General features: G+C 49.5%; 1 long non-coding RNA gene across 1 annotated transcript in view; it reads right to left on the bottom strand.

Moving 5' to 3' along the window:
• LOC119627964 (uncharacterized) overlaps positions 1–23,661 on the bottom strand; it is a 44,254-nt gene extending 20,593 nt beyond the window's left edge. The window contains exons 1-2 of the long non-coding RNA XR_012094120.1: positions 23,178–23,661; positions 19,724–19,863 (exon numbers count right to left, since the gene is read on the bottom strand). This is a non-coding gene — a long non-coding RNA (uncharacterized lncRNA). The remainder of the gene's footprint in view (positions 1–19,723; positions 19,864–23,177) is intronic.
• Between the last annotated feature and the right edge of the window lie 13 nt (positions 23,662–23,674).

Below are 23,674 nucleotides of genomic sequence, written 5' to 3' on the forward strand. Positions count from 1 at the left end.
TGCTCTGTAGCCCAGGCTGGAATGCAGTGGTGCGATCTCAGCTCACTGCAACCTCTGCCTCCTGAGTAGCTGGGATTACAGGCGCCTGCCAGCATGCCTGGCTAATTTTTGTATTTTTTAGTAGAGATGGGGTTTCACCATCTTGGCCAGGCTGGTCTTGAACTCCTAACCTCGTGATCCACCCGCATCGGGCTCCCAAAGTGCTGGGATTACAGGCATGAGCCACCGTGCCCGGTCAGAGATTTTTTGATGTGTAAAATGAGGAGAACAAGAGCTTCTCCACAAAGACTTACTCGCAAGGATGAGAAGCCATATATAATCTCCAATACTATTTACTCACATATGCATTGACAATTTTTGGAAGGGCATACCTCCGGAAATGGGAATAACAGGCAGAAGGAGGGAGCCTTTTACTCTTCGCTTTATTCCCTTCTGTCCTGTTTTAATTTTACTTCAAAGCGTGCTTTATTTTTATTTAAAGAAAGGAAGGGAAAGAAAAGATGAACCGCTCCCAGCCAAACAGCTGAGCCCCAGTTAAGTCAGTAAACATAGTCTTAATTGTTATCTGTTCAATAGTTAACAACCCATTCTTCACTGGGCATTGTTTCTGGGTGTGAAAGTGATTTGTAAATAAATTGCTGTATAAATGTTAGTTATGATGAACAACTAGGTAATGCTGTATTTCTAGGCACAATTATGTATGTATGTGAGGTGGCTTGTCCTAAATATGAGTGGGTGTGTATATCCTTCAGGGCAATTATGCAAATGTAAAGTGGTGGTGAAGAGCATGCTGTCAATAGCCATGCTGCCTGGGTTTGAATCCTGAATTCAGTATCTACCGGAGATATGATCTTGGGCAAGTTACTTAGCCTCTTTGTGTCTCAGTCATTCTGTCTTTAATATGGGGACAATTAGGCCAGGTGTCTCACACCTGTAATCCTAGCAGACTGGGAAGCTGAGGCAGGAGGATAGCTTGAGCCCAGGAGTTTGAGACCAGCCTGGACAAGATAGTGAGACCCCATCTCTACAGAACAAAAATAAATAAATAAATAAAAACAACAGGGATAATTAGCTGGGCATGGTGAGGTACCACTGCACTCCAGCCTGGGTGACACAGCAAGATGACCCCCTCTCTAAAATAAAAAAATTTAAAATAAAAAAATAAAATGGAGATAATACCGACTCCATTGGATTGCTGTGAAGGTTAAAGTGAACCAAGTTATGTAAAACTCTTAGAACATCCCCCAGCACATGGTAAGTGTTCAACAAATGTTTTTTATTTTGTGTATCTACGTGAGCATGTTAATGTTTCTCATCCCTTTAACAGGAGGAGCAGGTGGCCAGGCACGGTGGCTCACGCCTGTAATCCCAGTACGTTGAGAGGCCAAGTGGGGAGGATCACTTGAGGCCAGGAGTTAAATATTAATAATAATAATAATAAAAGGAGGAACATTGTCTGACCCTTCCTCCATTAGAGGGGCTTTGTGACTCTGTCCATCCTTTCGGTCTGTTTGTAGACACTTAACTTTGGTAACTGTGAGCAATCTGGAGTGCTTGAGGAAGCTGGGCTCACTCAGAGCCAGGGCCCCATTCTCACGGGGAGCCCTGGAGGGGAGGAGCGACACACATCTAGCTTGCATCCCTCCATCGATGCTTCCAGGACACTCCTGGGGTGGCAACACACCCATTGTGCCCCTGGGTCACTCAGATAAAATATCAGCTGAGCCAAGAGGGAACCATTGAGAGTGGGGGTAGAAAGAAGTATGTCACTCTCAGAGTCCATCCTAGAGCCAGGGGCAGGGAGGGGCAAGGCGGGGGTGGGAGCAGTTTATAAGGGAGGCTTTGCAAGCTCGGGTCAGAGAGAGGTGTCATTCCAGCAGCAGTGGCAAGCTTAATTCCCCATCCTCTTCTGCAGGGTCAGCCTGCCATCCCACCTACCCCACTCCCTTGCTGCTTCTGATGCTGCTGGGAGGGCTGTTCCAGTGCATCCCACCTCTGGGAGGCACCTCTGGGAGATGCTGGGCTGCCAGGCAGGTTGAGCAGGTTTGAGAGAAGGTGGGAAGGGCCCTGACTTGGGGGAGGGACCTGGGCCTGGGATGGAGCAGGGTTTCTCAGGCACCCAGGCAGGTGGCAGCCTGAGGAGGGGTGCAAATGTGCTCAGAGCCACAGCATAGCCTGAAGGGGGATGGGGGAGCTAAGACAGGCTGACCTCCACCGCTGGACTGCACAGCCCCGTTCCCAGTATAAGCCCTATGTCTCAGAGACCTGCAGAAGTCAGGTATTCTGAATGCAAAACTGGGATGTAGGGTCAGGCAAGGACTTGTAAGACTCATGGGCAATGTAATTTAAAGTGAGACCTACCACTCTACCCCCTGCATGAGGCATGAGCACATGCACCTGGGAAATCATCACATGTCGGCTTGTGTGTATTCGTCACACAAGCACACACTGTCACACACATCACCCACAGGCACGTGTACACAACCGTGAACACGTAGATACTCGAGGGCACAGACACCACACAGGGGTGGTACTGGAGCCCAGAGTGCTCTCTCTCGCTTTCCACGTTCAGAAATCAGATCCTGGGAGTTTAAATAGTGTGACCAAGGGCCACGTTTGGAGGGTCCCCAAAGAGAGGCCCTCTTCAGGCTTTTCTCTCTTAAGAAGCCACTCTTTTTTTTTTTTTTTAATTTTAGAGCAAACATCAGCCAGAAGCCACTCTTGCCTAATGCCCTGCAGCCATGCCTTCCCTCCATATGTCTTTTGTCCCTCTGTGGAGTGGCTGGCCTTCCAATACTGCCACATTTGTGTGCACACCTGAGGTCTGACCCCTTCCAGGACTCCGACTTGGGGGTTCCTGGAGGGCTAACTCCTCCCTGATCAGGGTTTTTGCCCCAGGGACACTGCTTTATTTATCTATTTATTTATTTTTATTTTATTTATTTTTTTTGAGACGGAGTCTCGCTCTGTCGCCCAGGCTGGAGTGCAGTGGTGCAATCTCGGCTCACTGCAAGCTCCACCTCCTGGGTTCACGCCATTCTCCTCCCTCAGCCTCCTGAGTGGCTGGGACTACAGGCGCCCGCCACCAGGCCTGGCTAATTTTTTTTTTTTTTTTTTGTATTTTTAGTAGAGACAGGGTTTCACCATGTTAGCCAGGATGGTCTCGATCTCCTGACCTGATCCACCAGCCTTGGCCTGGGATTACAGGCTGTGAGCCACCGCACCTGGCGGGGACACTGCTTTAGAAGGGAGTCAGTGAGTTCCCGCGCGAGGAGGCCAAGAAAGCTGAGGCGGAGGTGGGCAGGAGTGCTGCGGCAGTGAGGAGCTCCTTGGTTTGGGCAAGTGTCTCACATTGAGGCTGGCCACCCAGATCCACATGCCTCCTGCACACAGACACCTCACCTGGAGGGGTGTGAGGAGCAGAGAGGAGGAAGAGCATGGGGCAAGTTGGTGAGATGAGCCATATGGGCACATGTAGGGGAAGGTGCAGGCGACAGTCTTCCTATTTTATTTTGGGGGTAAGTGGATATATGTAATACTTGTCCCCAGATACTCATGCTTATACACACACAGGTTCTCACACACATGAAAACATTCTTAAAGCAGACACACCATATGGACCTGGAATTTCACCCACAGATGCCCACTGTCACCCCTCACCCTCAGCCCCTACGCTGCCCTGCTTCTCATACACATGTGCTCAGTCTCACATGCCGGCCGATGCCCAGCTTCTCTGGCTCAGGCTCTGAACAGACAGAAGAATGTGATAAAATCGACAGCTGAAAACTGTCCTGAGAGCAAAGCTGTACTTTGTTGAGAAACCTGAGCCCTTATTGGAGGAATACAAGTGTCTGTGTCTGGGGGCTCGGGGAGAGGGGAGGTGGTGGGGTGGTCTCCCAGGGTGCCTGTGGCCACTGGGCTGTTTCCATCATAAAAAAAAAAAATGATGAAAGGAGCCGGTCAGTGAGAGCATGGCTGTGAGTAAATAAAGCTGCCACCTTTGACCCTTGGAGGCCAGAGCTCATCCCATAATGAATGCTCATTAGGGAGGGACTGCTCAGTCCCAGCCCAAGTTCTCCAACACCAGAGGCCCAAGGCCAGACTCCCAAGGGGGAGGGGATATGAGAACCCCTGTGTGAGGCTAGGGGACCTGTACAGGGAGTAGGGGGTGGAGAAAGGAACAGGGGATGTGGGAGGGGGTTGGGGACATTAGGGAGAGGATGATGGTCATCGGGGAGGGATGAGGACTGGCAGGAGAGCTCTGACTTCTGGCTGCCCCTCCCTGGACTCCTCTCTCTGCAGCATCTCCAGGTCTCTTCCGCTCTTGGGCTCTGAAACAAGCATACATCTCCCTTCTCCTGCTTAAGGCTCGGTTTGCTTATTTTTCTAATCATCAGGAACTACAGGCAAACACGGGTTAGCAAAAATAACAAACACAGGGCAAACTACAAAGTCACCAGGAATCCCAGAAAGGTTGAGAAGTGGTTGATTCTGGCTTTGATTCAGAAATAAAAGTATTGGCCAGGCATGGTGGGTCATGCCTATAATCCCAGCACTTTGAGAGGCCAAAGCAGTTGGCCTGCTTGAGCTTAGGAGTTCGAGACCAGCCTTGGCAATGTGGCAAATTGAAGAAAGAAAAAGAAAGGAAGGAAGGGAGGGAGGGAGGGACGGAGGGAGGGAGGGAGAGAGGGAGGGAGGGAGAGAGGGAAAGAAGGAAGGAAGGAAGGAAGGAAGGAAAAGAAGGAAGGAAGGGGAAGGAGGGAAGGAAGCAGGGTGGGAAGGAAGGAAGAAGAAGGAAGGAGGGAAAGAAGGAAAGAAGGAGAGGGAGGGAGGGAAGGAAGGAAGGAAGGAGAGGGAGAGGGAGGGAGGGGGAAGGAAGGAGAGGGAGAGAAGGGGGAAGTAAGTAAGGAAGAAAGGAGAGGGAGGGAGAGGGGAAGGAAGGAAGGGAGGGGAGGGAGGAAGGGAGGGGAGGGAGGAAGGAAAGAAGGAGAGGGAGGGAAGGAAGGAAGGAGAGAGAAAGGGAGAGAGAAAGAAAGAAAGAAAAAAGAAAGAAAAGAAAGAAAGAGAAAGAAAGAAAAGAAAGAAAAAGAAAGAAAGAAAGAAAGAAAGAAAGAAAGAAAGAAAGAAAGAAAGAAAGAAAGAAAGAAAGAAAGAGAAAGAAAGAAAGAAAGACAAAGAAAGAAAGAATTGCCAAACCCACATCCCATGGGTTTGTCTCAAACTGCTTTCCTACAGATCTGTTCAGCTCAGCACCAGGCAGTCCTGGCTTGGAGTAAAGCTCAATAAAGTTGACTGCATAGACAAATAAGTGGGTATATAGATAAATGCATGGGTGGATGAATGAAAGAAGGCTCTTGGTCATCAACCCCAACTCTGTCTGGGTTCAAACTTCAAGCACTTACGTGGGCCTGGCCGCTCTGTGGGGCCAGGCAGGATCTTCTTCCCCTTCTCTGCAGCTGACCTCTGGGCCCCCTCCCCGCAGGGCTGACATTCACTTTATTCTGTAGTCACCTTGGCTCTTACAGGCTCACCTGGTCCAGTCTCAAGAGAAGAAAGCACTTTGCGATGTGGCTCTGAAAGACTCCTGCCCTGCGTGTCTCTCCATCCTCTGTGGACCCAGCAGCCGCTCCCTTTGTAGCCAGAGGCTACTATGTGGCCACTAAGTAGGTCCTGGAAAGTCCTATTTTGGCTAATTTTAATGAGTGATATGATAATAAAATGTAGCAATAAACAAAGTTTTCACCAAAAGACAAGAAGACTCCCAGGTTTTATATCAGGACATACAGGCAACAGTGACAAGAAACAGATCACTATACTTCCCAACCCTGCCACCCCATCTGTCCCTGACTTAGAAGGAGGAATAGAAAGAGGAAGTTCAAGAAAAGCATCCCTATTTTTCTGTAAGGGTGAGGTTGCTGGAGGAAGCCCAGCACAAGGACACTCTAGGCAAAACAGAGTTAGCAGGAGGCCAGTCCTCGGCTTGGGGGGCTGTCTCTGCCCCATAAGACATGCCTGCAGCCACATGCCCAGAACTTGCCCTTTCTTTATGCCCCAGACCCAATGCTTATTTTCCTTGAATCCCTGAGAGTGACCTGGCTGGGTCTTTGTCCCTGGGGGAAATAGGGAAGCTGAACCCCCAAATGGGGAGGAGGAATCCAAGGTAGCTGACCCCTGTATGTTCCCACTGGATGCTTGGTCTGCACCAATGGCCCCCTCCTGGCCAAATTTCTCTTGCTGCATCAGATGAAGGAGAAAACCAGATGGGTTCAGCTTCAAAAACCAGCCAAAGACCTAGGAGACAGAGGCATCACGGAAGTCAATCACCATTTTTTGCCTCTAGAGTTCCCTCAACTCAACTCCAGCCTCAATCATCGCCAACTTTTCCTAAGTTACTCTGGGACAGACACTATTCTGTGGGCTTTACATGAATTTAACCCTCACAGGTGCTCTATGAAGAGGTGCTGTAATTATCCCCAATTCCAGATGAGAAAACTGAGGTCTAAAAAGGTCAAGTTACTGGTCCAAGGTCACCCAGTTATTGTTGTTGTTGTTGTTATTATTATTATTATTATTATTATTATTAAGACGGAGTCTCGCTCTATTGTGAGGCTGGAGTGCAGTGGCGCGATCTCAGCTCCCTGCAACCTCCGCCTCCCGGGTTCAAGCAATTCTCCTGCCTCCACCTCCCGAGAAGCTAGGACTACAGGCACCTGCCATCACGCCCAGCTATTTTTTTTTTTTTTATTTTTAGTAGTGATGGGATTTCACCATGTTGGCCAGGATGGTCTCGGTCTCTTGACTTCATGATCCGTCTGCCTTAGCCTCCCAAAATGCTGGGATTACAGGCGTGAGCCATGGCGCCCAGCCCAGTTTTTATTTTTTTTATTTTTATTTTATTTTATTTTATTTATTTTATTTTATTTTATTTTTTGAGACGGAGCTGTGCTCTGTGGCCCAGGATGGAGTGCAGTGGTGCAATCTCGGCCACTGCAACCTCCACCTCCTGGGTTCAAGCAATTCTCTCTGGAGTAGCTGGGATTACAGGCACACACCACCACACCTGGCTAATTTTTGTATTTTTAGTAGAGACTTATTGGGCAGGCTGATCTCAAACTCCTGACCTCAGGTGATCTGCCTGCCTCAGCCTCCCAAAGTTCTAGGATTATAGGCGTGAGCTACCGCTCCCGGCCTTGCCTGGTTTTTAAGTGGAGGATTGGAATTGGCACCCCAGTCATTTGGCTTCTAGGTGGCTGGCAGGTATCTGAGTCTGGTCTGGGGACAGGAAAGCACAGGCTCAGGATCAGATTGGAAGATGAGTAAGTATCTCCAGCTAGCTTCCCTGGAGCTCTGCTGCCAGGACCCCTATCGGACCCACAGCAGGTAGAGGCGCAGCCCTTTCACGAGCAGCACCAAGGTCTCCTGTGCTGACAGAAAGGTACAAACACATCCCTCTCCCTTCCCCATTTTACTGAACTCCTACCTTCTCAGCAACAAAAAACTTCATCAACATTAAACACCACCATGATGTATGTTTACATCAATCATAATGCTTCATCCCTTAATCTTTATTAACGTTAAAACCAGCAGTGGCTCACACCTGTAATCCCAGCACTTTGGGAGGCTGAGGCAGGTGGATTGCTTGAGCTCAGGGGTTCGAGACCAGCCTGTGCAACATGGTGAAACCCTGTCTCTACAAAAAATACAAAAATTAGCCAGACATGGTGGTGTGCACCTGTAGTCCCAGTTGCTCAAGAGGCTGAGGTGGGAGAATCCCCTGAGCCTGGGAGTTTGAGGCTGACGTGAGCTGCGATCATACTACTCCATTCCAGCTGAGCAGCAGAGTGAGACACGCACACAAGCTAAAACCTGTGCTTTTTCTGAGTTTAGCCTGTTAAAGTATACTGTCTTCTTCAAATTTTTAAAAATTTAACATGCTTTTTTTTTTTTTTTTTTTTTTTTTTTAAAATAAGATCTGGCTGTATCGCCCAGGCTGGAGGGACGCCACCTTGGCTCATTGCAACCTCCACCTCCCAGGCTCAAGCCATCCTCCCACCTCAGCCTCCTGAGTAACTGAGACTACAGGCATGGCACCACCACACAAAGCTAGTTTTTGTATTTATTGTAGAGATGGGGTTTCGCCATGTTGCCCAGCCTTGTCTCAAACTCATGAGCTCAAGCGATCTGCCCACCTCAGCCTCCCAAAGTGCTGGGATTACAGGCATGAGCCACTGCACCCCGCATGTATTGTTGGTTTTTATATTTTTTAAAAAATTGAGATAGGGTCTCGTTCTGTCTCCCAGGCTGGAGTGCAATGGCACAATCACAACTCCTGGGCTCAAGCAATCCTCCCACCTTAGCCTCTTGAGTAGCTGGGACTACAGGCATGTGACACCATGCCTGTTTTGCCTATTTTTTTTTTTTTTTCTATAGAGACAGGGTTTTGCCATGTTGCCCAGGATGGTCTTGAACTCCTGGGCTCAAGCAATCTACCCACCTTGGCTTCTCATGGTTCTGGGATTACAGGTGTGAGAATTCCCCAATTCCCTGCCTAGCCTATTTTTATTTTTATATGATATAAAATAACTTAAATTTATTTTTAAATAGTAAAGCTTTTTGCAACACAATTTATTGGTAATGTTCTTTTCCCCATTTTCTAACACCTATATTAAATTCTTAGGTGCGATTATGTTTATTTCTAGGCTCTATTCTGTCCCATTGATTTAAGTGTCAATTTTGATACCTACTCTACATTGCTTCCATTTAATTGCCCTAAAGCAAAATGTTTTAACATCTGGCCAAACTTGCTCTTCTTTAGAAAATTATTTGACGGCCGGGCGTGGTGGCTCACGCCTGTAATCCCAGCACTTTGGGAGGCTGAGGCAGGCGGATCACAAGGTCAGGAGATCAAGACCATCCTGGCTAACACGGTGAAACGCTGTCTCTACTAAATGTACAAAAAAAAAATTAGCCGGGCATGGTGGTGGGTGCCTGTAGTCCCAGCTACTTGGGAGGCTGAGGCAGGAGAATGACGTGAACCCGGGAGGCGGAGCTTGCAGTGAGCCGAGATCACGTCACTGCACTCCAGCCTGGGCAACAGACCGAGACTCCGTCTCAAAAAAAAAAAAAAAAGAAAAGAAAGAAAATTATTTGACAGGTTCACCTATTTACTCTTTCATGTGAAATGTAGAATCTTCTTGTTTTTCTGAGTTCCAAGAAAATGAGTTTTTGGTTAGTAGGGCATTAAGTCTATGAATTGCCTTAGGAAATACTGATATTTTATAATGCATGGCGTCTTCACCTAGAATGTGGCACACCGCACCATTTTCCTGTGTTGTGTTTAGCAGTTTGATGGGCTGTGCGCTATTCCTTTGTGCTGATGTCCCCTAGTTGACTTAACCATTTCCCCAGTGTTGGGTATTTGGATTGCTTCCAAGGTTGAACTATTATGAATAGTGCTGCTATAAACATCTTTGTACAAATTGCTTTTTCATTTTCTTGGGATATGGTCCCAAAAGTGGGATTATCTGATCAAAGGATATGAACAGTACTGTGGCTTTTGTTACATAACCCAGGGAGGATGGAACCAATTTGCAGCACCACCAGCAACATATGAAGAAATAGCTACTTTTCCCTTACAAACCCTTAAGCAGCATGAAGACTTAAAAGGGTAACTTGCTCCTAAGAGAAACAAACCACAGCTACCTGAGGACAAAAGGGGGAGCTTGAGAGCACAGGGTTTTTTGTTGTTGTTGTTGTTTTGTTTTGTTTTTTTTTGCTTTTTTGTTTTTTTTTGAGACAAGAGTCTCTCTGTTGCTCAGGCTAGAGTACAGTGGCACGATCTCCGCTCACTGAAACCTCTGCCTCCCAGATTCAAGGGACTCTTGTGCCTCAGCCTCCCATGTAGCTGGGATTACAGGCATGCACCACTACACCTGGCTAATTTTTGTATTTTTAGTAGAGATGAGATTCGCCATGTTGGCCAGGCTGGTCTTGAACTCCTGGCCTCAAGTGATCCGCCCGCCTCAGCCTCCCAAAGTTCTGGGATTATAGGCACGAGCTACCACGCCCAGCTGAGAGCACAGAGTTCTAAGGAGCACGGATCTCACAGCCAGAGGCAGGTTGCCCACCTCTCTCCCTACCTGTGGCAGTCCTGCTGCCCCAGACCTTTTCAGAACCCAGTTCCTTGTCAGTGTGGGAACCTGGTTTATTCTTATTTATTTAGCATATATTTTATAATATTATATTATGTGATGGGTACTAGTCAAAGCACATTACAAATACTAACTCACTGACTTCTCATAATAAGCTCATGAAGTAGATCATAATTACTACTATCCCGTTTTACTGATAAGAAAACTGAATCAGATAAATTTTCTTTTCCTTTTGTTTTTGAGATGGAGTCTTGCTCTGTTGCCCAGGCTGGAGTGCAGTGGCGTGATCTCGGCTCACTGCAACCTCCACCTCCCAGGTTCAAGCATTTGTCCTGTTTCAGACTCCCAAGTAGCTGAGACTACAGGTACATGCCACCATGACCAGCTAATTCTTGTATTTTTAGTAGAGATGGAGTTTTACTATGTTGGCCAGGCTGGTCTTGAAATCCTGACCTCAGGTGATCTGCCTGCCTCGGCCTCCCAAAGTGCTGGGATTACAGGCATGAGCCACCACTCCCGGCTGAGTTAGAGAAATTTTCTCTGGGTCACATAGCTAGTAGGATTCAAGCTGGGGCAGTCTGACATGAAATTGTTAACCATGTGCACCACTCCATTGACTAGGAACAGGCACTTCAGCTTGTAGTTGCCCTCCTTTTTGTGGGTCCTGCCTTTGTCCCAGCAGCCCCAATCCTAAGGAGGACCCTAAGTCTTCCTGTCCTGGGTTTCAGACCTTCTTACACTGGCCTTCTAGTTACTTCTGTCTCTTATACAGCCACCATCTGTGGGATCCTGCCAAGTGCCAGGCATTGAGCTAAGCACTTTTACATCTTTCGATTTGTTTTAACTTTCACCACAATCATATGGGATAGGTAGCATATCTCCGTTTTATAGGGGAGGAAACAGTAGATCAGAGAGGTTAAGTGCGTTACCCAAGACCACACAGCTAGTGAAGTGGCAGAGGAAGAATTTGAGCCCAACTGGCCAAATATCAATGCCTTTGGTTTTTCCATTATACTTGGCTCCAATCTGGCTCCACTCTGGCTCCCTGAAGCCCCACCGGTTTACCCTAGTCCACTCCTCTGTCCTGATTGGTTTTCTTGAAGTACACAGAGGTAGAAACAAACTCTTTGGTGTAGCTCAGCTGTTCTTCCTAGCCATGGTCAGGCTTTATCAGGCATGGCCAGACCATGATCAGGCCTGGTTTTATCAGGCCCCAAGTGGCCACACCTTCTGCTTTTTGGAACTGAGAGCCACTCCCTAAGAGAGGCCCAGATAGCTCCTTCCTTTCTTTTTTCAAAGTCCACACCTCACTGGAGCCTGCGCACTAGGTTCCTATTTCCTGTTTTAAGCTCTTCAGTTGGCTTACAGAGTGCAGATGACGGGCAGGTTCTGATTCCAATGAATAGGCCACACCCCTCAGCACAGACTTTTGCTCTTCCTACTTCTCTAGGTTCTCCGGGATGACTCATAGCCCGGGTACCTTCTGGGGAGTGGTTTTTACCAATACTGTCATACAATTGCACAAGGCCCAAATATGTTGAACACATTATAATATGTACACAGAATTCCCATCAAGGATAAGAGAAACCACTTTCCTCAATCCTGGCAAACTCTGGGATATTCTGTGGCAGCATCACCTTTGGAAACAATGCTTGGCAGTTGATTGGTTGTGTATTTATGTGTGCGTGTTCTTTTGTGCGGACATGCACACCTGTGTGGTTGTATGCATCTCTGAGTGCATGCTTTTCAGTGGGGGATAGTACAGATGCGTGTCTGCATAGCTGGACCCACTTCAATGATAGTCAATGTGTTATGCTTAGGAGTTTGCATACACATTTTTGAGAGTGAGGAGTCTGTATGTACCTCTGAGTTTGTGTGGGTGTGTGTGTGTGTGTCTATATACTATGTACAAGTCATGCGAAAGGCCTGGTTAGGAAGGTTTCCCATACCCAGAGCACTTAGAAAAGACTCAGGAAGAACACTGGCCAGAAGAGGTGGGGTAGAGAGAAGGTCTAATCCTTCATAAATAAGCAGAGGGATGTTGTGGTCAGTCAGAAATGTCCCCAGGTGGATTAAGGCAGGTTTTCAGCATTCAGCAAAGTCACTTGTAGCCCAGGGCAAGAATTGTGGGTGGGAGTTGGGGATAAGTGTGTGCTGGCCAGATTAGGTCTAGCCCCAGTTTTAAGGGGCAAGGGATAGAAGAATATAGTAAAGCATTCACTGTCCCCCCATTCAACAGGCTCTGGGCCCCGTCCTGTCCCCTGTGGCCTTTCAGAGGCCGGCACAATTCGACCTTGATGGAGAGGTGGTGGCTGCTGGAGAGGGGCTCCAGGAGGCCTACAAAGAGGCCTTGTTAGTGCCCCTCACTCTTCTGCTTGCTCCAAAGGCAGAGAGTCCTCTTTCTTCCAGAAGCTGCTCAAAGGTTTTGCTGACTTCAGAAGCAAGGAGGAGGAGGGAAGAAGGAGAGGAGGCCTCTGAGGTAGGGAAACTTTTGCTGAGATTGCAGGCTCCCCAGCCCCTCCCTGGTTCCTCATTACTGAGTCCTTAGGCATGAAATTTCTTTTTATTTGAAGGCCGAGAAGAACCAGGGGTTGTGTTAATGACCAGCAAGCAACAGGGCAAGAACTAGGCAGGGGGCTGGCTCTCTTGACCTTGAAATCCTGTCTGCACTTTTCTGCTGTGCCCATCCCCTATTTTCCCAGATCTCTGTCACCTTAGCCCTGCCCTCTTAATGGGACCCTAAAGAAGACTCAAGAAGAGGAGTTAGGGAGGCAAGAAAGGCACGCAGTATGTCTGAGGAACTCATCAACTGAGTCTGGAAAATTGAGCAGGACTGAACCAGTAAGGAAGATATACATCTTACATAAAGGTCAGTGCAATCACAAGAAAGATAGGAAAACAGAGATACCCCAATAAATTAGGAAACATTTACACTGTTTCTTCTTTATGTTGATACTGACAATGGCTTGATGAATTAGAAGACAGAATTCACTATACCTCTCATAAGCAAGAGTTAGAGCAGTTAACTGATCTGTTTACAAACACACTATAAAAGCAGTGTGATTATAACTCTATGTCCTGTGACTAGACCCATGTCTATGTGACTCCAAATCTGTGATCCAAAAAAGGACTGTTTTGTTTTGTTGTGTTTTTTGAGACAGAGTCTGGACCTGTCACCTAGGTTGGAGTGCAGTGGCACAATCATGGCTCACTGCAGCGTAGAGTTAGTTCCTGGGCTCAAGGGTCCTCCCAGCTCAGCCTCTGAAGTAGCTGAGACTACAGGCGTGCACCATCATGCCCAGCTACTCTTTTATTTTTTATAAAGATGAGGTCTTGCTATGTTGCCCAGGCTACTCTTAAATTCCTAGGTTCAAGCGATCCTCCTACCTTGGCCTCCCAAAGTGCTGAAATTACACATGTGTACCACTGTGCCTGGCCAAAAATGGTAGTTTTAAAAAATTGTGTGCTCTTGGCCACTTGAGGAGGGACTCATGAACTGTGCTCTGAGAATGTGCAGGGAGGCGGAACTTTGACTTCGTTTTTGAAGTAGGAGTGGAAATTTTCTTTCCTTTTTGTGGGGCTGGGCATAGGGATAGGGGTTGTCAGGGCTTTGGACCCAAGGAATGACTGGGGAAGGTGTGAGCGTTTCTATCAGTTGGTACAACAGGACTAAGGGCAGCCAGCGACTGGGACAAGGTACTACAGATGGAACGAAAGTAAGTGCAGCGCCTTGAATGGAGGGGGAAGGGGTTTGGATCCCCACCGTCAAGGCAATGCGAAGCCTTGAGCAATTTCCGAGCTGGGGAAGAACAAGGCTTTCTCCCCTTTAGGGGAGAAAACCTGGGCCCCTCCCAGCAGTGTGGATTCGGAAGAGAGGGGTTTAGCACCAGCTGGGACTAAACTGCTGCAGAAATAGACGATAAATGGAGGAGGTGAGGGTGCAGATGAGGCTCCCGGCTTCGGTGAGGCTGCCTCCGGAGAAGGGGCGCAGGGGGAACTCCTGGCCAAGAGGTCCGGAAAGGCTGGGAACCCAGCACCCCTGAAAGAGGGCGCAGGCCGCGGCCCCCAGCGTGAGGCGGCCACCAGCGTGAGGCGGCCACGCTTCGCTTCGGCCGTTCTTGCAGAGTGCGCGGCCTGGAAGCCGCGGGCTCTGCGTTCTGAGCCTCGTGCCTCATTGAGAGGTTATTAATAGGGAGTTTGTCTGGTGTCAGAGCGCAGACATAAACTGCATTAGCATTACCCCATAATCTTATTTAGTAAACGCTCATGCCGTTCCGTCTCCTGTAATTGCATTGGGAAGATGCAATATTTATGAAAGGGGAGAGGGGAATGTCACTGTTCATCTCGGTGCTGCAGTAAAAGTCCCAGGAAATACGGTGCTGGCCGCCCAGGCCTGGCGGTGGGCCTGCGAGCATATCCAATGTTGGTGCCGCATGCCCTCTGGGTGTCCCCCTGGCTGTCCCCAGCCCAGAGCTCCTTCCTCAACCTACCTCACTGAGCCTTGGGCAGCAGTGGAGGATGTGCCGGCATGGGCAGCAGCCACATATCCCGGTGGTGTTACCCCTCCCAGGTAGTGGTCCCTGGCGAATGGGGCACAAAGACCTCAGAAGCACTGGTGGGTCCTTTAGCCTTTTGCGTAACTCCCACCGTTAGTCCGGGTTTTCTTTTGCCAGGAGGCAAACCACTCCAGAGTTGAGTGGGGTGGGGCTAGGGGTAGCAGTGGAGGTGAGGAAGTGGGTGATTTGGCAAGTGGGGCGAGGGGGCAGTAGAGGGCAGCAGCAGGTGGGAAGGGTCCTGGCTGGGGCTGTGTTGGCCACTGGGATGATCCTGAATACCCAGTGCAGCCTGGGACTACTAGGATGGTTTCCCTCTTCCACCGCCCTAAGAACCCGGAACCTGGATCCCTAGGGCACCTCACATGTACACTCAGTCCAGAACCAGGTTTCTGGCTTCGCAGTGGAGAAGGCAAATTGCCCCGTGGGACTCAGGGGCATGCCCCATGCCCACCCCCCCGAACATTCTGGTCTGCACCAATCTTGGGTGGAGTTCAACAGCCAGGGAAGTCTCACTGATGTCCAGAACACCTCTGGGTGGGTATCTGCTGGTGACAAGCAGAGACTCTGGTCTGCCCCTAGGCACTTGCAGTTCAGGGACAGACACACAAAGTCTCCACCCTAGGAGCCACAGGCCACCTAGGTCAGAGGAGCTATTTCCCAGCCACATGTCGGAGGCTTCCTGTGTATTGTGGAGTGGGTGGGGGAGATCTGTGAGCCTAACCTCAAAAGGGCTACAAGTACTGAAACAGTCCAGATATCAAGGATGTCAGGAGTGGAAGAGCTGAACAGGAACTGCTGGTGCTTCATCCCAGGAAGGTGGAGCCTATGGCAGGTAGGGGAGAATGGGAGAAGTGAGGTGCCAGTAGCCCCACTGTAAATTGCCAGTGGTCGGGTCTAGGGGTGAGGTGGCTGCAGAAATCTGGGCCGACAGGAGGGCAGGTGCCAGGCAGTGACTTTATGTGGGACCTAGGGCAGTGCTGGGACTCAGGCCCAGCTCCCTGGTCTTGAGGCTACTGTGGCTCCCAGGGATGGAGCTTCATCTCCTTACAAATCCCATCCTTGCCTCACTACACACAGCTCTAATAATTCCTGCCCTGTAGTACTTGTGCACTTTACCTTGTCCACACCCCCCAGCATCCCACCCCACTGACAGGGGCTGACAGCTCTGGATGCTCTTGCACACTCGGGCACATGGCCGCACACCCAGACACACTCGCTCACCTCAGGCTCATACCACACTCAGGAAGGCCCCTAACTGGTCTAATTCCCAGCAGTGACCTTCGCCGCACCCGCCCCTCGCCCCTCCCCGCTCTAGCTTCCCGACTTTGGTGGGGAAGGGGCACCGGAACGTAGGGCAGCTGAGAAGGACCGGGCGGAGGAGAGCCACTGCCCTCCCGGTGTCAGCTCCCTTCCCGCTGTCCCATTAATCACAGTGCCGCAGTCCAGTTGGGGATCCCGGGCGCCCAGGGCCGCCCGCAGCCCCCGGGACAATGGGATTATTTCCGGGGGGAGAGGCCGCCTCGGGCCGGAGCTCAGACGGAGACGCTTCCTTCCCTCAATCCGTCCCTCGGCACCCAAGGAGCGCCTGCGGCGGCCGGAGACGGGTGGCAGAGCGGACGCGGGTGGCGCGCGGGTGGCAGGGCCAGGCCGACCTAATTCAATTAGTTGGGCCGCCGTCGCCTCCGTGCGACTCCGGGCCCGCCGGGACTCCAGCTCTGGGCAGCTGCTCTTTGTGCGCGAAAACCATGCATATGGATGCGGTTCATCCCCCTTCGGCGCTCACCCCACCCACACCCACTTCTGGCACCTGCGGCTTGCCCCGCACCCCCCCAACTCCTTCCCCGCGAGGGAAGGCGACCGTGGACTCCCCAGGAAAGTTAGGAAACTGTGGTTGCTTTTGAGCTCCCTGTGGCCATCTTCAGAGTATGTGTGAGAGGGAAGGGGATGTTTTTGTTTTGTGTTTTGTTTTGTGTTATCTGAGCAGGAAGATCGGTGTGGAAGTGAGCATGCTTGTAAGTCTGCAGGAGTGTGGTTGGGTGTGTCTGTGTGTACCTGTGCACCAGCGACCCTAGGGCTGTGTGCATGGAGGGAGAAGGTTTCGTTTGGCTCTGGATCTGTGCTGCAGAGACTGAGTGGGGTGGGAGTGTTTGTGGGCATCTGCACATGGGTGCATAAAGGAGGCTTTGTGGGCACCTGTGGGAACTGCACACCGAGGAGTTTCTGCGTGTTCGTGTGCAAGGTGAGTGGGCATCTGTGCGTCTGCATGTGAGGGTGTTGCCTCTGTGCCAAGCCTGTGTCTGGAAGTCTTTGGGAGCTGGGTATTTCTGTGTGTCACCATTGGTGTATATACTGTGCTTTAGTGTGCAATCAGGACACCATGGGGAACATGTTAACCTCCCCACCACACTACCACCGGCCAGCAGCTGGGTCTCCCCAGCTGAGGCCATTTTCTCCACCACTCTCCACCCCGCCTTGCTTTTCTGGTGGAGGTGGAGCTTGGCAAGTTAATATAAAACCTGAACTCCATCCACCAGGCTCCAGGTGGAGGCAGAGGCCTGGGTAGCCAGTCCCTCTCATCTTGAGGAGGGGTCCCAGTTGGTTTTCCACCCACAGCATAGTCCAGCTCCGGCTCAGCGGGAGCCTGCAGCTTCCAATGTGCAAACAGTCCTGAGCACCCCCTGAAACAACTTAGACCTGCCCATGTCAAGGAGGCCCTAGCACCTAGGAGGGACTGCATGACCCCCACCTCCATGTCTTCAGCCACAGTTCAGGACTGGGTCCCCTGGGAGGCTGGGTTTCCTGTGCTTGGGCCTCTCCACCCACCCTTACTCTGAGGCCAAATCTGCACCCCCGGCAGAGGCAAGGAATTGAGATGAGAAATCTGGGTAGAGCTGGCCACTGCAGGGCCATCACCCACCCAGCTGGAAAGTTTGCCTCATTCCTCTGTTTTACTGTGCACAGGCAGAGTGAGGGATCCGCATACCTGTAGAGGTCCTTTCTGCAGACTGCAAAGGGAGCTTGCCAACCCCAGAAGGGAATAAGATGGCTCTTAGAAGGCAGCGGGGCCCTCAGAGGGCTGGTCCCACAGCTCTCTTGGCTTCTTTTCCCTCCCCCACACCTCAGTACAGGGCTTGGCTTCTGGACCCAGCACAGACCCACCTGGCCAGCAGAGTGGAGCCAAGGGAGACACCAAGTATGGGAGAGGTTGGGGCTGGTCCACAGCCCTGGGTCCTAGGCTCAGCTGCCCTACTGATGGGACTCACTGATGGGACTCCTAACTCTGTGCCCAGGGAGCCCTTTGAGAGCCATCTGGGGAGAGCAGGGCCCTGGGGGTCTGTTCTTCCTTGAACCTTCTCTTAGCCCACTCCTTACCTGCCCCTTTCCAGGTTTCTGGAATCCTTGGAGGTGACTCAGGATGGGAGATTCCCTAACCAAGGCCACCATGGTCAAGACAGTGCTGGATGGGTGGTGGAACCTGAGGGTCTCTGGGCCTCCCTTGGGAGGGAATTAGTCAGAGAGAGGCCTGAGGCCTTAACTCAATGCCCAGGGTTAATGAGGCCAACAGGTTCCTTTAGGGTCAGAAGCCAAGCAGGAAGGGGAGACAGTGAAGGGAAGGGATCCCTACAGAAGCACCCTATTTCTGAAGCATCCGCCTGCTGGGCTCTGATTGAGAGGAGTGGGCAGGGGAGGAGAAGAAAATTGCTTACCCCTACACAAGGTGACAGCTAAGTGTGGCCTACAGCAGGGACATGTCTGTCTCCTGTCCGTCTGTCCTCTGTCCATTTAGGGTCTCTCCACTGATGGGAAAATGTGTGCCTATCCATTGGTGTTGGAGAGGTCTTCCATATCTTATGTAAGAATTGGGTGGAGGGATGGGGGGCTGGCCTTGGAACACCCCCCCAACCCTGAGGACTCGTTGAGCTGAGTCACTTGACCTACTCACTCCCCCCACCTCCTCAATCTAGGCTCCTAGAGACCCTCCTCCCCAACCCAGGGCTTCTGGAGAGAGTGCCTTTTACCGGGTCTTTAAGTCCCTAAGTCACTGTAGGTGATTCTGCCTTTCCCATAGTAGGGAAAGTTTTCTGCCCCTTTTTTGAGACAAGTGGGAAGGCAGAGGGAACACCTTTGGTACTAGGAATGCAAACCCCATTGGCCGCACCATGGACCGTGTCATGTTATATATCCCCTTACATATATCTCAGTCCCCTTTCCCTACTATATATCCATTGGGTATACCCTGCGTCCCCCTCCCCATGACCACAGGCCCATGCAGGGCCACTTCTCTGACAATTCCATTGGAATAAAAGACACCCCTCCCATGGTACACGCTATCTGCAGCACGCAGTTGTAGCAGAGAGATGCCCTCATCCCCTCACAGGCACTCACTACAGAGGAACAGTTGTAAACACATACTCATCCTGTTGCAGAAAACACATTCACTTGCATTCTCACTGACACATACATCCTCACATGACAAAATCCAGTTGTGTAAAATACCCAGATTCTCTTTTTTCCCTCCAACGCTATTATCGACATGCATTTTGCTTGCAGTTGTATTCCAACAGCCTAACACAGTGCCTGATACATACTAGATGCTCTATAATTATTCATTGAATATATTGTTAAAATTGTTTCTTAAAGACATGCCCAGGACATCTGCACAGCCCTCTCAACCCTGACTGTCACACATGCTTTCCCATCCAGCTTTCCCCTCATGGATGCATGGTCCCACAAACACAAAGTAATTACGTTTCCACACATAACCGTAAGCTAAAGGACAACCCCTGGCCCGGGGGTCTCTTTCAGAGCAGGGAGGAGGAGATTGTGTGGGATCCAAAGGGGCCTCCCCCTGGGCTGAGCCCATGCTTTCCTCCTCCCCCAGCCCTGGCCCCGGCCCCAGCTGCTCTTCTTTTAATTGGAGGCACTTTTTTGTTCTGCAGGCCAGGGAGAACTGGTGCTTGGGGGAGGGGTGTTACCAGGTGGCCTCAGAACCAGAGAGAAGGATCTGCAACTCACCTAGGTTCCTGCAAGATGGTCCTATGAGGCAAGAGCCAAGTTTAGGCTTAAGGGAAGCAGCTTGTAGTGAGTGGAGTCAGGAAAGCAGTGTTTGCGTCTGGTCTGCCCCTTTCCAGCTTTCAGTGCCTTGGTTTTCTCATCTGTAAAATGGGGATAACATTACAGGATTAAAGATGAGTGGAGAGATCATTCTTCCAATTGAAGGCGGCTCACACATGGCAGGCACTCTGTGAGTCCTGCTTTCTTCCCCTCCCTCCTCTTTCCTATCAGGGCTGTTTTGCAAGGCATGCAAAAGCACGGGGGAAACACAAGCTGCAGCGAATATAAACTTGTGTGAGTCTCCTCTCCTATTTCAGAAAACTTCCCAACCTTGCAACACCGTGCTCAGGTAACACTGCTCCTGGGAGAAGGGGTGGGGGCCACAGCCCAGCAAATCCTGACCCTCCAGTCTCATCTTTCTAGGTAAGGAAGGGACAGAGAGGGTAGTCTTGGCCCTCAGCAAATACCCTGTTGGAAGACAAAGGCTGAGATTAAGCTGACTCACACAACCTCAGCATCTCATTGAGGGTAAAAGTTAGGGGTATCCCCAATTGGGATAAAAGTTGACTCTGATAAGCAGAAAAGGTGGGAGGGGAAAAAGGAAGAAATCAGTTAAGGAAGTGGCTATGATAGCAGGGGAAGGTCGGTATATCCCTGGGCTGCTGGATTTTAATGAGAAGAGCTTGACAGTCATAATGGTCCATGTACAAGGTAGTGGTGACCTCTGCCAACCTTAAGTTAGGCCAGCAAGGGTAAAGTCTCCTCCCAAGTACCCTGAACAACTGGCGCCAGATCTGAGGAGTTCAAGAGGTGGATCAGGCAGATGCCAAAAGGGTTGGAAGGCCATCTGAGCTGGAGATGTGCACATGGAAAGATAGGTGTTTTTTGTTTGTTTGTTTGTTTGTTTTAGTCTTGTAAATTTTACCTTCAACCAACTCACACCAAAGGATGTGGTTTTAACTGCAGCAGGTAAAACGGTGGTGAGACTAAAAGGAGTGAGGCCACTAGGACCCAGCCTAAAAAAAAGCTGCAGTACCCCTCCCCATAGTTTTCAGCCTCAAACAAGGAAAATAGCTCAGGTTTTGAGATTCCAGATCAGTCTTCTCTGTCTATGGAACTTGGAGCAAGTTTATTCTCTTCACTGAGTCTCAGTTTTCATTTTCTTTTTAGAGATGGGGCATTGCTCTGTTGCCCAGGCTAGAGGTGCAATTATAGCACATTGCAGCCTCGAATTCCTGGCCCCAAGTGATCCTCTAGCCTCACCCTGCGGAGCAGCTGATACTACAGACACAGGCCACTGCACCCAGCCATTTTTCTCTTTTTAAAAATGAGATAAAATTCATATGCTACAATATTCAGCCCCTTTAAAATGCACAATTCCGTGGGTTTTAATATTTTTACAAAGTTATGTAACCATCCAGAATGTTTTCATCACTCCAAAAGGAATTCTGTATCCGTTAGCAGTCAATTTCCATTCCCTGCTGCCCCCAGGCCCCAGAAACCACTAACCTACTCTCTTGCCTCTGTGGATTTGCCTATTTTGGGCATTTCATACAAGTGGAATTATACAATATGTAGCCTTTGTGCTTGACTTCTTCACTAGCAGAATAGTCTCCTAGGTTCATCCATGTTATAGCATGAACCAGCATTTCTCTTATTTTCCTTTTTATGGCTAAATAATATTCCATGTGTGGATATACCAAATTTTGTTTATCTGTTCATCAGTTGATGGACCTCTGAATTGTTTCCCAATTTGGGCTATTACGAATAACACTGCCATGAACATTCATTCAATTCTCTCAATTATAAAAAATTGGGACATTTCTATTAACTTCCCAGGGTTGTTATAAGTCTTAAATGAGATAAGTATGATGTGGTACCTGGCACAAAGCTGTCTTCCAGTAAACAATTTATTTCTGCTTTAGTTCCCTCAAGATAAGAGCAGGAAGAGATTCATTCAGGTTCAGATGACTACCAAAGTAAGTTATGGAAGTCCCTGGGTAGGGGTATAGTACCTGGATTCGGTAAGTGGGAAGAACAGAACTGGTGAGGGAACAGAGCCCTTCATGTTTCTGCTTAGTGTTTACAAACAACTGCCAATTTCACATTTGGCTTTGTCTTGAGTAGGCCTTTGTCCACCTGGCTAGAGCTCAGACAAGGTTTATCCACAGATATGAACTTCCAACTAGCACCTAGGTCTCCAGGCTAACCCACAAAAGCAAGTTGAGTCTAGCTCCTCCATATTGATCCACAGCAATCATAGCTATTGTGAAATGTGCTTTTCTCACATCTGTAAAATAGGGAGAATACTCATCTTGAAGGATTGGTGTAGAGTTTATATTGTTCTCCATAATGCTTAATAACATCTGCCTTGTATTTGCTTCTTTGCTTATTGTCTGACCCCCTCTATAGAATGTAAGCTTCATGAGGTCAGGAACTTTGTTTTGCTCACTGCTATGTCCCCCGTGCCTAGAACAGTGCCTGACACAGTGAGTACAGTACTCAATAAATATTATTGAATAAAGAGATACATTCACTTGTTATTCCCCAAGATGAGCATATTTTGTTGTTTGGGGCTGTATTCTTCAGGAGAGAACAGAAATGAATAAGCCACTCTCTGTCTCCAAGATCTCTTCAAGTGGAGGTGACAGACATGCCCAAAGCAAATAGATTGCAATAAGACTTGATGAGGAGAGAATGTGAGTCTTCACATCCTAGCATCTTTCCAGATAGAGACGGGGAGTACTCAAAAGTCTAATCTGAAACTGAACTGAAATAGACCAGAAATAGATCCCAAGTGATGGAACCTGTGCCTTTCCCAAAACTTGACTTCTAAAAGGTAGCAAACATTTTCTACTGGAGAGGGGGAAGAGAGGAAGAAGAAAAAGGGAGTTTCCTCCTTTTCTCTTGGGCTGTCAGCCAGACAGCCACTGGCAAAACGTTGGAAAGGCCTAAATTTGTCCTGGATGCACTTTCCTGATCCTAGTCCCACCAATCCCAGCCCCTACGGTCTTAAGACCCTATGGCTTCCTCCCAAGATTTCAAAAGTAAGAAAATAACACACACCACAGTCCAAAGTCTTCTTGCCTAGAATAGCCAACCCTGGGGTAATTGTTAGGTGGAAAGCAATCTGGTCGAATTCATTCAAACACTGTAGGAATTGCCTCTTTCAAACCCTGTAGGATTTTACTTCTTGAGGCATCTGTTTATTCAAAAGGAAAGGCGTATGTTGAGGCATGGGCACCCTGGCAGCAGACCCCAAACCAACCCTCTTGACTTGTGACTGCCTTTCAGGAAATGTTGCCTTCCTGAATTTCTCTAAGAAGGCTGAGTTGGGGGATGGTTGCTGATTTTTATAACATATAGCCAGTTGTTCATAGGCCTGTGTTTTAAAGAAGGACAAGCCTGAACTCACCGTCCTGCCTCAGGGCCTGGGCTCCATACCTGGGGAGTAGACAGTGTTCTACTTTCTAACAGGCTGGACTTGAAGTTTGGAGTAAATCTCCTGGTTGAGTGACAGGTGTTTCCCAGCTGAGCCCTTGGGGAGATTCTCCAGTTGGGTAGCGACATCCCTTCCCCAGACGCCTTGTGGGCTGGACTCCTTTGACCCGGTTCAAAGTGAGGGGATGCCTACCAACAGGCCGGGAAGACAGTTGACTTCACCCTCCTTGGGTTTGTCTGTCTGTCCGTCTCTGGGAATGGTCGCTTCTTGTTTTCCCTTTTCCTTTTAAGCCTCTCCTTTTTCCCCTCTTCTCTCTCCTCATGAACTACTCCGAGTCTTGGTCTCGGTCTCTCTATCTCTGGCTCCTGCATCTGTCTCGGCTTCTGGCCTTCCTCTCCCCCTCCCCTCCCTCGCGCTGTCATTCACCGCGCTCCTCTCCGCGCACAGCCAATGGAGAGACCCGGCCGAAA

The sequence above is a fragment of the Chlorocebus sabaeus genome, chromosome 9 (genome assembly GCF_047675955.1).
Source record: "Chlorocebus sabaeus isolate Y175 chromosome 9, mChlSab1.0.hap1, whole genome shotgun sequence".
Lineage (NCBI taxonomy): Eukaryota > Metazoa > Chordata > Mammalia > Primates > Cercopithecidae > Chlorocebus > Chlorocebus sabaeus.